The 13,431-nt window shown below is 45.4% G+C and overlaps 9 non-coding genes and 17 pseudogenes across 9 annotated transcripts; all 26 read left to right on the forward strand.

Moving 5' to 3' along the window:
• The first annotated feature begins 4,832 nt into the window (after positions 1–4,832).
• On the forward strand, positions 4,833–4,951 carry LOC136724584 (uncharacterized; annotated as a pseudogene).
• Positions 4,952–5,166: 215 nt separating this feature from the next.
• On the forward strand, positions 5,167–5,285 carry LOC136724583 (uncharacterized; annotated as a pseudogene).
• Positions 5,286–5,504: 219 nt separating this feature from the next.
• LOC136724517 (uncharacterized) lies at positions 5,505–5,623 on the forward strand (annotated as a pseudogene).
• Positions 5,624–5,839: 216 nt separating this feature from the next.
• Positions 5,840–5,958, forward strand: LOC136724617 (5S ribosomal RNA). Its single transcript, XR_010807164.1, has one exon. It is a non-coding gene; the product is annotated as a 5S ribosomal RNA (ribosomal RNA).
• A 210-nt stretch (positions 5,959–6,168) lies between these two features.
• LOC136724554 (uncharacterized) lies at positions 6,169–6,287 on the forward strand (annotated as a pseudogene).
• A 222-nt stretch (positions 6,288–6,509) lies between these two features.
• On the forward strand, positions 6,510–6,628 carry LOC136724519 (5S ribosomal RNA). Its single transcript, XR_010807141.1, has one exon. It is a non-coding gene; the product is annotated as a 5S ribosomal RNA (ribosomal RNA).
• Positions 6,629–6,853: 225 nt separating this feature from the next.
• LOC136724487 (uncharacterized) lies at positions 6,854–6,972 on the forward strand (annotated as a pseudogene).
• A 225-nt stretch (positions 6,973–7,197) lies between these two features.
• LOC136724621 (5S ribosomal RNA) lies at positions 7,198–7,316 on the forward strand. The gene has a single exon (XR_010807168.1). It is a non-coding gene; the product is annotated as a 5S ribosomal RNA (ribosomal RNA).
• A 220-nt stretch (positions 7,317–7,536) lies between these two features.
• On the forward strand, positions 7,537–7,655 carry LOC136724547 (uncharacterized; annotated as a pseudogene).
• A 215-nt stretch (positions 7,656–7,870) lies between these two features.
• On the forward strand, positions 7,871–7,989 carry LOC136724490 (uncharacterized; annotated as a pseudogene).
• A 215-nt stretch (positions 7,990–8,204) lies between these two features.
• LOC136724597 (uncharacterized) lies at positions 8,205–8,323 on the forward strand (annotated as a pseudogene).
• Positions 8,324–8,544: 221 nt separating this feature from the next.
• Positions 8,545–8,663, forward strand: LOC136724527 (uncharacterized; annotated as a pseudogene).
• Positions 8,664–8,882: 219 nt separating this feature from the next.
• On the forward strand, positions 8,883–9,001 carry LOC136724518 (uncharacterized; annotated as a pseudogene).
• A 215-nt stretch (positions 9,002–9,216) lies between these two features.
• Positions 9,217–9,335, forward strand: LOC136724630 (5S ribosomal RNA). The gene has a single exon (XR_010807176.1). It is a non-coding gene; the product is annotated as a 5S ribosomal RNA (ribosomal RNA).
• Positions 9,336–9,545: 210 nt separating this feature from the next.
• LOC136724638 (5S ribosomal RNA) lies at positions 9,546–9,664 on the forward strand. Its single transcript, XR_010807183.1, has one exon. It is a non-coding gene; the product is annotated as a 5S ribosomal RNA (ribosomal RNA).
• Positions 9,665–9,874: 210 nt separating this feature from the next.
• On the forward strand, positions 9,875–9,993 carry LOC136724556 (uncharacterized; annotated as a pseudogene).
• Positions 9,994–10,217: 224 nt separating this feature from the next.
• LOC136724498 (uncharacterized) lies at positions 10,218–10,336 on the forward strand (annotated as a pseudogene).
• Positions 10,337–10,551: 215 nt separating this feature from the next.
• Positions 10,552–10,670, forward strand: LOC136724631 (5S ribosomal RNA). The gene has a single exon (XR_010807177.1). It is a non-coding gene; the product is annotated as a 5S ribosomal RNA (ribosomal RNA).
• Positions 10,671–10,879: 209 nt separating this feature from the next.
• Positions 10,880–10,998, forward strand: LOC136724483 (5S ribosomal RNA). The gene has a single exon (XR_010807138.1). It is a non-coding gene; the product is annotated as a 5S ribosomal RNA (ribosomal RNA).
• A 210-nt stretch (positions 10,999–11,208) lies between these two features.
• Positions 11,209–11,327, forward strand: LOC136724558 (uncharacterized; annotated as a pseudogene).
• A 217-nt stretch (positions 11,328–11,544) lies between these two features.
• LOC136724499 (uncharacterized) lies at positions 11,545–11,663 on the forward strand (annotated as a pseudogene).
• Positions 11,664–11,885: 222 nt separating this feature from the next.
• On the forward strand, positions 11,886–12,004 carry LOC136724531 (5S ribosomal RNA). Its single transcript, XR_010807142.1, has one exon. It is a non-coding gene; the product is annotated as a 5S ribosomal RNA (ribosomal RNA).
• A 224-nt stretch (positions 12,005–12,228) lies between these two features.
• Positions 12,229–12,347, forward strand: LOC136724488 (uncharacterized; annotated as a pseudogene).
• Positions 12,348–12,570: 223 nt separating this feature from the next.
• LOC136724543 (5S ribosomal RNA) lies at positions 12,571–12,689 on the forward strand. The gene has a single exon (XR_010807143.1). It is a non-coding gene; the product is annotated as a 5S ribosomal RNA (ribosomal RNA).
• A 220-nt stretch (positions 12,690–12,909) lies between these two features.
• LOC136724548 (uncharacterized) lies at positions 12,910–13,028 on the forward strand (annotated as a pseudogene).
• A 215-nt stretch (positions 13,029–13,243) lies between these two features.
• Positions 13,244–13,362, forward strand: LOC136724492 (uncharacterized; annotated as a pseudogene).
• Positions 13,363–13,431: the final 69 nt, after the last annotated feature.

Consider the following 13,431-nt stretch of genomic DNA (forward strand, 5'->3'; position numbering starts at 1 on the left):
CTTTGACCCACTAATACCAAATTACAGTTATGGGGGCCACAGATGTGATTTGAAAATACGATCTTCCATGTCTTTCTGTTGTGTTTTGACCTGGGGATCTGTAATTGTCCAAGTGGCTACTGCACATGTACTTATTTAATATTAAATGTGTTATTTAATTAGGCTTGGTTCTGGTGAGCATGTACAAGACGTCAGCTTTTTAAATAACTGTGTGTATTGGATCATACACATTTTAGAAATACTCTCTCAAACTTCCCGCATTGGTACCTCACCAGGGAGGTAGAAAACAGCAATAGCATTGAAAAAGTGTGATTGTAGTTCTGCTCTTCTGCAATATATTTCTACAATATCTTTAACATCTTCTTTAACATTGTTTTAAAGGCTGGGACCAATATGGTGGAATATCTCCAACACACGGACATTGAGAGACTCGACCCCTTTGTGCTGCTGCTCAGAGACCAACTCTCAGTTGTCTCTGAGTAGGCTATGGATCAACTTCCTTTCCTAATATGAAGGAGACCATGGATACAAAACCTATGAAAAACAGGTGATTATTGTTATTCTTCTCATTATAAACTACTTAATACATCTCTCCCATAAAGTACAACAGGATAGTGGTGACGTCATTCAGGATTGGATTGCCATTGGTCAAAAGCCCTCTGAGAGAAATTGTGTGGCGACACTCCACACTCTTAGAAGAAATTGTTCTGCACAGAACCATAAAGGGTTCCTCGAGTAATCGCTCTGGTGGATCCCTTTATGGTTCTATGTAGAACCCCTTCAAAGGGGTTACATGAAGAACCCCCAAACATAGCGTTCTACACAGAACCATTCGTTTTAAAATGTTATATATAGAACCCATTCAAAAGGGGGACACGTGCTATACCTGAATTTGTTTTCCAAATACAATCTTTAAAAAATGTATGAGTTCATATATACAAACACACATACACAACGTAGAAATCGCACTACTAGTGAAGTAACTTCATTTACATTATATGCCACAACTCCTCAATTTGGAACGCAAAAACAAGACATCTGATGTAAAAGTGTAAACTAATTACGAACAGCACTTTTGATTTTTATCTTCAATTCAGGGGCTACTTATTCGAACAGTAAACTGTATTCTCTCTTCAGAGTGACTGGAATGTTTTTGCCTACATTCAACTTAAATATGAAAGTTTCCAAAAACGGCATAGTTTTCTTTAAGGCTATTCAATGCCAAACACAAAATTCTCTCTGCTTTCAGTGCTTGTCCTTCAGCACAATTACACAGGTTCATGATGTTCACATTTCAATACATTGTTTTCTTATTTAAACTATTTGACTTTGAGCTTACATTGAGAATAAAATCACTTTTGCAAGTAAAACCTGGCCAAGAAAGGAAGCAGCACTACAATAAAACAATACACAGAATACAAAGCAGTTCCTTCAAAAGTGAAAGTGATAAAGAGTGATGTCTGTCAGTAAATTACGTTGAGATACATATTGGTTATTTTGAATTAGGAGTCCAACTTCAATAACTTCTATTAACAAGCCAAAATACAGATCAGAATTACGGGTAATTGAAAATAATATGTAGCGCCTAGGTAAGCTTGGATGTGTTCAGAGAAACACTAAAAACGGACCTTCCTCACACCCGTCTTGTTGAGGTGGACGTGGTCATACAGGTGATGTGGCTGGATGTCTCAGTGGTGTGCCAGGTGGACGTTGGGGAGGAGGGCACATCTTCGGGATACTTCTGCGTTGATGGCCTGGGTGATGTGCAGGGGCACGTCTGTGCGGGGCAGCAGTGTGGAGATGGTGATTTTGGCAGTTTGGAATTCCTCTGTGGCTTTCTTTGCCACCTGTCTCAGGGCTGAGGCCACATCACCCCTGCGGGCACTCAGGTCGTTAGTGCCGGTGTGGATGAGGATGTGTTTGACCTGGCACAGCCTCCTCTTGGAGAGCAGCTCCAGGGCTCTCTGTGCTGTCGGGCACCAAAGCTTTTTCACTTTTCGCCCAGGGAAGAGGCGCCTCTCATCCAGGAACTTCCCATTGGAGTCGCTCAGAATGACCACCTCTGTGTTGACCTGCCACTCCGGGTTTTGCGTCGGGAGTGGTGGGGGCAGCGGGTGTGTTTTAGGGGAGTGGCGTTTCAGGGGTTTGTGTATTAGTGGCAGGTCTGGTGATAGTGGGGGTGTCAGGAGTGGTGGGGAGTGTGGGTGGATCAGTGGGTGCGTCAGTGGGTGCGTCAGGGGTTGTAGGTGTTGTGGGGTCAGTGCAGTGCAGTCTCTGTGCTCCTCTCTTAGCTTCTCCAGCTGGCTCTGCAGGCTCCTCAGCTGGCTGTGCTGGGGTGTCCTGGTCAGCTCCTCCCTCGCTCTGTGCAGCTCCGTCCTCAGGGTTTGGCTCTGCTCCTCCTGGTCTCTCACTGCTGCTCTCAGCTTATGGATCTCAGCCTTGTGGTGCATCTTTAGTCCCTGAACTCCGCAAACTTCAGCTCCAGCACTGATAGGCATTCCTTTAGTGTTTTAATGTTGCTGGAGAGTTTGGGTAGACAGGGGGGCAGTCTGTGGGAGATGGGGCACTGTCTGGCTCCGTGTGGCTGGGGGCAGACTGCAGGGTGGCTGGCTCTGGCTTGTGTTTCTCTACCTCAGTCTGCTGCTTTGAGGTGTGGAAGCCGAGAGATAATTGGTCCAGGCTGCTCTCGCTGTCCTGCACCATGATGGTCCCGTTGTGGTATACATTAAAAGTGAGCATCACACTGTCTGTGTCTTTCTCTACCAGCACTGAGATCTGCCTGCCTCTGCTAATGCCCCTCTTGTTGTTATTGGGGTATGTCTGGCACAGGGTTTTGTGAAAGGCGGTGGGGTACTGAGTGTAGAACAGTAGATTGTTCTTGACCCTGTTTTCTCCTTTACCGGTGTAGTCTAGGATGAGGGTCTCAGGAGATGCTCTCATCACAGCTTGTTTGTAGTCCTTCTTAGCCTGTGCAGAGCGAATGTCTTCAGGGTATCGGATTTCAAAAGGCAGCTCTGCAGTCAGACTGCTGTTCGATAGATTTCTATCAGTCTCAGTGGCAGTTGGGCTCTCTCCTACTGTCACTCTATTCAAATCGGAGCTCTGCATTTTCATTGGCTGAGTCAACTACTGAGAATGCTTATTTATTTTATTAATACATATTTTTTTGTTTAATTATTTGTCTCTTACCTCCAATTCTTGTCTTCAGCTTTTCTTTTCTGACTTTTCTTCCTGAACTGTCTCTCTGCTTTCTTCTTTTTGTGTTTCTCTTAAAATTATTATTTTTTGAATACTTTTTCTTCTGAATTTCTATTCCATGTCTTCTGTGTATGTTTATAGTGCTATATATTCATTTGTAAATCACAAATTAAATCCGCTTATGTATAAAAACAAATGTTTTTTAGGAGCTCATATTCCTCTCTCTCTCTCTCTCTCTCTCTCAATTCATTTCATTTGTATTGTCAAAGCAATTGGACATACATAAACATACATACATATACACTCACCTAAAGGATTATTAGGAACACCTGTTCAATTTCTCATTAATGCAATTATCTAATCAACCAATCACATGGCAGTTGCTTCAATGCATTTAGGGGTGTGGTCCTGGTCAAGACAATCTCCTGAACTCCAAACTGAATGTCTGAATGGGAATGAAAGGTGATTTAAGCAATTTTGAGCGTGGCATGGTTGTTGGTGCCAGACGGGCCGGTCTGAGTATTTCACAATCTGCTCAGTTACTGGGATTTTCACGCACAACCATTTCTAGGGTTTACAAAGAATGGTGTGAAAAGGGAAAAACATCCAGTATGCGGCAGTCCTGTGGGCGAAAATGCCTTGTTGATGCTAGAGGTCAGAGGAGAATGGGCCGACTGATTCAAGCTGATAGAAGAGCAACTTTGACTGAAATAACCACTCGTTACAAACGAGGTATGCAGCAAAGCATTTGTGAAGCCACAACACGTACAACCTTGAGGCGGATGGGCTACAACAGCAGAAGACCCCACCGGGTACCACTCATCTCCACTACAAATAGGAAAAAGAGGTGAGACATTCAGATGGTAGAGTCAGAATTTGGCGTAAACAGAATGAGAACATGGATCCATCATGTCTTGTTACCACTGTGCAGGCTGGTGGTGGTGGTGTAATGGTGTGGGGGATGTCTTCTTGGCACACTTTAGGCCCCTTAGTGCCAATTGGGCATCGTTTAAATGCTACGGCCTACCTGAGCATTGTTTCTGACCATGTCCATCCCTTTTTGACCACCATGTACCCATCCTCTGATGGCTACTTCCAGCAGGATAATGCACCATGTCACAAAGGTCGAATCATTTCAAATTGGTTTCTTGAACATGACAATGAGTTCACTGTACTAAACTGGCCCCCACAGTCACCAGATCTCAACCCAATAGAGCATCTTTGGGATGTGGTGGAACGGGAGCTTCGTGCCCTGGATGTGCATCCCACAAATCTCCATCAACTGCAAGATGCTATCCTATCAATATGGGCCAACATTTCTAAAGAATGCTTTCAGCACCTTGTTGAATCAATGCCATGTAGAATTAAAGCAGTTCTGAAGGCGAAAGAGGGTCAAACACAGTATTAGTATGGTGTTCCTAATAATCCTTTAGGTGAGTTCATCGTAGCTCTTAATACTCTCTTTCTGTCTGGAGGAGATATAATTGAAGTATTGTACACGTACCCGGCTACTTTCAACACCCATTGCTGCACTGATATTTTTCCCTCCATTTTTCTTTATCCATTTTTTTTTTGCTGGAAGTTCCGTCAATACCCGTCAGCCTTTAAGAGACATCATGCAGCCAGGCCTCTTGGCTTGCGGCCACACCGTCCTGAACGCGCCCAATCTCATCAGATCTCGGAAGCTAAACGGGGCAAGGGTTCGTCAGTACTTGGATGGGTGACCTCCTGGAGATATCAGGTGCTGCAAGTTATTTCGTCTCCTGGGTAACTTTATCGTAGCTCTAAATACTCTCTTTCTGTCTGGAGGAGATATAATTGAAGAATTGTACACATACCCGGCTACTTTCAACACCCTTTGCTGCACTGATATTTTTCCCTCCATTTTTCTTTTTTCTTTTTTATTTTGCTGGAAGTTCCGTCAATAACCTCCAGCCTTTAAGAGACATCATGCAGCCAGGCCTCTCGGCTTGCGGACACAAAGTCCTGAACGCGCCCGATCTCGTCAGATCTCGGAAACTAAACGGGGCAGGGCCTGGTCAGTACTTCGATGGGAGATCTCCTGGAAATACCAGGTGCTGCCAGCTTTTTACGTCTCCTGGGGAACTTCATCGTAGCTCTTAATACTCTCTTTCTGTCTGGAGAAGACATAATTGAAGAATTGTACACGTACCCGGCTACTTTCAACACCCTTTGCTGCACTGATATTTTTCCCTCCATTTTTCTATTTTTTTTTTTTTTTTTTTGCTGGAAATTCCGTCAATACCCGCCAGCCTTTAAGAGACATCATGCAGCCAGGCATCTCGGCTTGCGGCCACACCATCCTGAACGCGCCCGATCTCGTCAGATCTCGGAAGCTAAACGGGGCAGGACCTGGTCAGTACATGAATGTGAGACCTCCTGGAAATACCTGGTGCTGCAAGCTTTTACGTCTCCTGGGTAACTTTATCGTAGCTCTTAATACTCTCTATCTGTCTGGAGGAGATATAATTGAAGTATTGTACACGTACCCAGCTACTGTCAACACCATTTGCTGCACTGATATTTTTCCATCCATTTTTCTTTTTTTTTTTTTTTTTTTGCTGGAAGTTCCGTCAATACCCGCCAACCTTTAAGAGACATCATGCAGCCAGGCCTCTTGGCTTGCGGCCACACCGTCCTGAATGCGCCCGATCTCGTCAGATCTCGGAAGCAAAACGGGGCAGGGCCTGGTCAGTACTTGGATGGGAGACCTCCTAGAAATACCAGGTGCTGCAAGCTTTTTACGTCTCCTGGGTAACTTAATCGTAGCTCTTAATACTCTCTTTCTGTCTCCAGGAGATATAATTGAAGAATTGTACACGTACCCGGCTACTTTCAACACCCTTTGCTGCACTGGTATATTTCCCTCTATTTTTCTTTTTTTTTTTTGGTGGCAGTTCCGTCAATACCCGCCAGCCTTTAAGAGACATCATGCAGCCAGGCATCTCGGCTTGCGGCCACACCATCCTGAACGCGCCCGATCTCGTCAGATCTCGGAAGCTAAACGGGGCAGGACCTGGTCAGTACATGAAAGTGAGACCTCCTGGAAATACCTAGTGCTGCAAGCTTTTACGTCTCCTGGGTAACTTTATCGTAGCTCTCAATACTCTCTCTCTGTCTGGAGGAGATATAATTGAAGTATTGTACACGTACCCAGCTACTGTCAACACCCTTTGCTGCACTGATATTTTTCCATCCATTTTTCTTTTTTTTTTTCTTTTTTTTTTTTTGCTGGAAGTTCTGTCAATACCCGCCAACCTTTAAGAGACATCATGCAGCCAGGCCTTTCGGCTTGTGGCCACACCGTCCTGAATGCGCCCGATCTCGTCAGATCTCGGAAGCTAAACGGGGCAGGGCCTGGTCAGTACTTGGATGGGAGACCTCCTAGAAATACCAGGTGCTGCAAGCTTTTACGTCTCCTGGGTAACTTTATCGTAGCTCTCAATACTCTCTCTCTGTCTGGAGGAGATATAATTGAAGAATTGTACACGTATCCAGCTACTGTCAACACCCTTTGCTGCACTGATATTTTTCCATCCATTTTTCTTTTTTCTTTTTTTCTTTTTTTTTTTTTGCTGGAAGTTCCGTCAATACCCGCCAACCTTTAAGAGACATCATGCAGCCAGGCCTTTCGGCTTGTGGCCACACCGTCCTGAATGCGCCCGATCTCGTAAGATCTCGGAAGCTAAACGGGGCAGGACCTGGTCAGTACTTGGATGGGAGACCTCCTGGAAATACCTGGTGCTGCAAGATTTTACGTCTCCTGGGTAACTTTATCGTAGCTCTTAGTTCTTTCTTTCTGTCTGGAGGAGATATAATTGAAGAATTGTACACGTACCCAGCTACTGTCAACACCCTTTGCTGCACTGATATTTTTCCATCCATTTTTCTTTTTTCTTTTTTTCTTTTTTTTTTTTTGCTGGAAGTTCCGTCAATACCCGCCAACCTTTAAGAGACATCATGCAGCCAGGCCTTTCGGCTTGTGGCCACACCGTCCTGAATGCGCCCGATCTCGTAAGATCTCGGAAGCTAAACGGGGCAGGGCCTGGTCAGTACTTGGATGGGAGACCTCCTAGAAATACCAGGTGCTGCAAGCCTTTTACGTCTCCTGGGTAACTTCATCGTAGCTCTTAATACTCTCTTTCTGTCTCCAGGAGATATAATTGAAGAATTGTACACGTACCCGGCTACTTTCAACACCCTTTCCTGCACTGATATTTTTCCCTCCAGTTTTCTATTTTTTTTTTTTTTTTTTTTGCTGGAAATTCCGTCAATACCCGCCAGCCTTTAAGAGACATCATGCAGCCAGGCATCTCGGCTTGCGGCCACACCATCCTGAACTCGCCCGATCTCGTCAGATCTTGGAAGCTAAACGGGGCAGGACCTGGTCAGTACATGAATGTGAGACCTCCTGGAAATACCTGGTGCTGCAAGCTTTTACGTCTCCTGGGTAACTTTATCGTAGCTCTTAATACTCTCTATCTGTCTGGAGGAGATATATTTGAAGAATTGTACACGTACCCGGCTACTTTCAACACCCTTACCTGCACTGATATTTTTCCATCCATTTTTCTTTTTTTTTTTTTTTTTTGCTGGAAATTCCGTCAATACACGCCAGCCTTTAAGAGACATCATGCAGCCAGACATCTCGGCTTGCGGCCACACCGTCCTGAACGCGCCCGATCTCGTCAGATCTCGGAAGCTAAACGGGGCAGGACCTGGTCAGTACTTGAATGTGAGACCTCCTGGAAATACCTGGTGCTGCAAGCTTTTACGTCTCCTGGGTAACTTTATCGTAGCTCTTAATACTCTCTATCTGTCTGGAGGAGATATAATTGAAGAATTGTACACGTACCCGGCTACCTTCAACACGCTTTGCTGCACTGATATTTTTCCCTCCATTTTTCTTTTTTCTTTTGTTTCTTGCTGGAAGTTCCATCAATACCCTCCAGCCTTTAAGAGACATCATGCAGCCAGGCCTCTTGGCTTGAGGCCACACCGTCCTGAAGACGCAAGATCTCATCAGATCTCGGAAGAAAAACTGGGCAGGGCCTGGTCAGTAATTGGATGGTTGACCTCCTGGAAATACCAGGTGCTGAAAGCTTTTTACATCTCCTGGGTAACTTCAGCGTAGCTCTTAATACTCTCATTCAGTCTGGAGGAGATATAATTGAAGAATTGTACATGTACCCGGCTACTTTCAACACCCTGTCCTGCACTGATATTTTTCCCTCCATTTTTCTATTTATTTATTTTTTATTTTTTGCTGGAAGTTCCGTCAATACCCGCCAGCCTTTAAGAGACATCATGCAGCCAGGCCTCTTGGCTTGCGGCCACACCGTCCTGAACGCGCCTGATCTCGTCAGATCTCGGAAACTAAACGGGGCAGGGCCTGGTCAGTACTTCGATGGGAGATCTCCTGGAAATACCAGGTGCTGCCAGCTTTTTACGTCTCCTGGGGAACTTCATCGTAGCTCTTAATACTCTCTTTCTGTCTGGAGAAGACATAATTGAAGAATTGTACACGTACCCGGCTACTTTCAACACCCTTTCCTGCACTGATATTTTTCCCTCCATTTTTCTATTTTTTTTTTTTTTTTTTTGCTGGAAATTCCGTCAATACCCGCCAGCCTTTAAGAGACATCATGCAGCCAGGCATCTCGGCTTGCGGCCACACCATCCTGAACGCGCCCGATCTCGTCAGATCTCGGAAGCTAAACGGGGCAGGACCTGGTCAGTACATGAATGTGAGACCTCCTGGAAATACCTGGTGCTGCAAGCTTTTACGTCTCCTGGGTAACTTTATCGTAGCTCTTAATACTCTCTATCTGTCTGGAGGAGATATAATTGAAGTATTGTACACGTACCCAGCTACTGTCAACACCATTTGCTGCACTGATATTTTTCCATCCATTTTTCTTTTTTTTTTTTTTTTTTGCTGGAAGTTCCGTCAATACCCGCCAACCTTTAAGAGACATCATGCAGCCAGGCCTCTTGGCTTGCGGCCACACCGTCCTGAATGCGCCCGATCTCGTCAGATCTCGGAAGCTAAACGGGGCAGGGCCTTGTCAGTACTTGGATGGGAGACCTCCTAGAAATACCAGGTGCTGCAAGCTTTTTACGTCTCCTGGGTAACTTCATCGTAGCTCTTAATACTCTCTTTCTGTCTCCAGGAGATATAATTGAAGAATTGTACACGTACCCGGCTACTTTCAACACCCTTTGCTGCACTGGTATATTTCTCTCTATTTTTCTTTTTCTTTTTGCTAGAAAGTTCCGTCAATACCCGCCAACCTTTAAGAGACATCATGCAGCCAGGCCTCTTGGCTTGCGGCCAAACCGTCCTGAATGCGCCCGATCTCGTCAGATCTCGGAAGCTAAACGGGGCAGGGCCTGGTCAGTACTTGGATGGGAGACCTCCTAGAAATACCAGGTGCTGCAAGCTTTTTACGTCTCCTGGGTAACTTCATCGTAGCTCTTAATACTCTCTTTCTGTCTCCAGGAGATATAATTGAAGAATTGTACACGTACCCGGCTACTTTCAACACCCTTTGCTGCACTGGTATATTTCCCTCTATTTTTCTTTTTTTTTTTTGGTGGCAGTTCCGTCAATACCCGCCAGCCTTTAAGAGACATCATGCAGCCAGGCATCTCGGCTTGCGGCCACACCATCCTGAACGCGCCCGATCTCGTCAGATCTCGGAAGCTAAACGGGGCAGGACCTGGTCAGTACATGAAAGTGAGACCTCCTGGAAATACCTAGTGCTGCAAGCTTTTACGTCTCCTGGGTAACTTTATCGTAGCTCTCAATACTCTCTCTCTGTCTGGAGGAGATATAATTGAAGTATTGTACACGTATCCAGCTACTGTCAACACCCTTTGCTGCACTGATATTTTTCCATCCATTTTTCTTTTTTCTTTTTTTCTTTTTTTTTTTTGCTGGAAGTTCCGTCAATACCCGCCAACCTTTAAGAGACATCATGCAGCCAGGCCTTTCGGCTTGTGGCCACACCGTCCTGATTGCGCCCGATCTCGTAAGATCTCGGAAGCTAAACGGGGCAGGACCTGGTCAGTACTTGGATGGGAGACCTCCTGGAAATACCTGGTGCTGCAAGATTTTACATCTCCTGGGTAACTTTATCGTAGCTCTTAGTTCTTTCTTTCTGTCTGGAGGAGATATAATTGAAGTATTGTACACGTACCCAGCTACTGTCAACACCATTTGCTGCACTGATATTTTTCCATCCATTTTTCTTTTTTTTTTTTTTTTTTGCTGGAAGTTCCGTCAATACCCGCCAACCTTTAAGAGACATCATGCAGCCAGGCCTCTTGGCTTGCGGCCACACCGTCCTGAATGCGCCCGATCTCGTCAGATCTCGGAAGCTAAACGGGGCAGGGCCTTGTCAGTACTTGGATGGGAGACCTCCTAGAAATACCAGGTGCTGCAAGCTTTTTACGGTTCCTGGGTAACTTCATCGTAGCTCTTAATACTCTCTTTCTGTCTCCAGGAGATATAATTGAAGAATTGTACACGTACCCGGCTACTTTCAACACCCTTTGCTGCACTGGTATATTTCCCTCTATTTTTCTTTTTCTTTTTGCTGGAAGTTCCGTCAATACCCGCCAACCTTTAAGAGACATCATGCAGCCAGGCCTCTTGGCTTGCGGCCAAACCGTCCTGAATGCGCCCGATCTCGTCAGATCTCGGAAGCTAAACGGGGCAGGGCCTGGTCAGTACTTGGATGGGAGACCTCCTAGAAATACCAGGTGCTGCAAGCTTTTTACGTCTCCTGGGTAACTTCATCGTAGCTCTTAATACTCTCTTTCTGTCTCTAGGAGATATAATTGAAGAATTGTACACGTACCCGGCTACTTTCAACACCCTTTGCTGCACTGGTATATTTCCCTCTATTTTTCTTTTTTTTTTTTGGTGGCAGTTCCGTCAATATCCGCCAGCCTTTAAGAGACATCATGCAGCCAGGCATCTCGGCTTGCGGCCACACCATCCTGAACGCGCCCGATCTCGTCAGATCTCGGAAGCTAAACGGGGCAGGACCTGGTCAGTACATGAAAGTGAGACCTCCTGGAAATACCTAGTGCTGCAAGCTTTTACGTCTCCTGGGTAACTTTATCGTAGCTCTCAATACTCTCTCTCTGTCTGGAGGAGATATAATTGAAGTATTGTACACGTATCCAGCTACTGTCAACACCCTTTGCTGCACTGATATTTTTCCATCCATTTTTCTTTTTTTTTTTTTTTTTTTTGCTGGAAGTTCCGTCAATACCCGCCAACCTTTAAGAGACATCATGCAGCCAGGCCTTTCGGCTTGTGGCCACACCGTCCTGATTGCGCCCGATCTCGTAAGATCTCGGAAGCTAAACGGGGCAGGACCTGGTCAGTACTTGGATGGGAGACCTCCTGGAAATACCTGGTGCTGCAAGATTTTACGTCTCCTGGGTAACTTTATCGTAGCTCTTAGTTCTTTCTTTCTGTCTGGAGGAGATATAATTGAAGAATTGTACACGTACCCAGCTACTGTCAACACCCTTTCCTGCACTGATATTTTTCCATCCATTTTTCTTTTTTTTTTTTTTTTTTTTTTTTTGCTGGAAGTTCTGTTAATACCCGCCAACCTTTAAGAGACATCATGCAGCCAGGCCTTTCGGCTTGTGGCCACACCGTCCTGAATGCGCCCGATCTCGTCAGATCTCGGAAGCTAAACGGGGCAGGGCCTGGTCAGTACTTGGATGGGAGACCTCCTAGAAATACCAGGTGCTGCAAGCTTTTACGTCTCCTGGGTAACTTTATCGTAGCTCTCAATACTCTCTCTCTGTCTGGAGGAGATATAATTGAAGTATTGTACACGTATCCAGCTACTGTCAACACCCTTTGCTGCACTGATATTTTTCCATCCATTTTTCTTTTTTCTTTTTTTCTTTTTTTTTTTTGCTGGAAGTTCCGTCAATACCCGCCAACCTTTAAGAGACATCATGCAGCCAGGCCTTTCGGCTTGTGGCCACACCGTCCTGAATGCGCCCGATCTCGTAAGATCTCGGAAGCTAAACGGGGCAGGACCTGGTCAGTACTTGGATGGGAGACCTCCTGGAAATACCTGGTGCTGCAAGATTTTACGTCTCCTGGGTAAATTTATCGTAGCTCTTAGTTCTTTCTTTCTGTCTGGAGGAGATATAATTGAAGAATTGTACACGTACCCAGCTACTGTCAACACCCTTTGCTGCACTGATATTTTTCCATCCATTTTTCTTTTTTTTTTTTTTTTTTTTTTTTTTGCTGGAAGTTCTGTCAATACCCGCCAACCTTTAAGAGACATCATGCAGCCAGGCCTTTCGGCTTGTGGCCACACCGTCCTGAATGCGCCCGATCTCGTCAGATCTCGGAAGCTAAACGGGGCAGGGCCTGGTCAGTACTTGGATGGGAGACCTCCTAGAAATACCAGGTGCTGCAAGCTTTTTACGTCTCCTGGGTAACTTCATCGTAGCTCTTAATACTCTCTTTCTGTCTCCAGGAGATATAATTGAAGAATTGTACACGTACCCGGCTACTTTCAACACCCTTTCCTGCAATGATATTTTTCCCTCCAGTTTTCTATTTTTTTTTTTTTTTTTTTTGCTGGAAATTCCGTCAATACCCGCCAGCCTTTAAGAGACATCATGCAGCCAGGCATCTCGGCTTGCGGCCACACCATCCTGAACTCGCCCGATCTCGTCAGATCTTGGAAGCTAAACGGGGCAGGACCTGGTCAGTACATGAATGTGAGACCTCCTGGAAATACCTGGTGCTGCAAGCTTTTACGTCTCCTGGGTAACTTTATCGTAGCTCTTAATACTCTCTATCTGTCTGGAGGAGATATATTTGAAGAATTGTACACGTACCCGGCTACTTTCAACACCCTTTCCTGCACTGATATTCTTCCATCCATTTTTCTTTTTTTTTTTTTTTTTTGCTGGAAATTCCGTCAATACACGCCAGCCTTTAAGAGACATCATGCAGCCAGACATCTCGGCTTGCGGCCACACCGTCCTGAACGCGCCCGATCTCGTCAGATCTCGGAAGCTAAACGGGGCAGGACCTGGTCAGTACTTGAATGTGAGACCTCCTGGAAATACCTGGTGCTGCAAGCTTTTACGTCTCCTGGGTAACTTTATCGTAGCTCTTAATACTCTCTATCTGTCTGGAGGAGATATAATTGA

This window comes from Amia ocellicauda, unplaced genomic scaffold (assembly GCF_036373705.1).
Source record: "Amia ocellicauda isolate fAmiCal2 unplaced genomic scaffold, fAmiCal2.hap1 HAP1_SCAFFOLD_186, whole genome shotgun sequence".
Classification (NCBI taxonomy): Eukaryota; Metazoa; Chordata; class Actinopteri; order Amiiformes; family Amiidae; genus Amia; species Amia ocellicauda.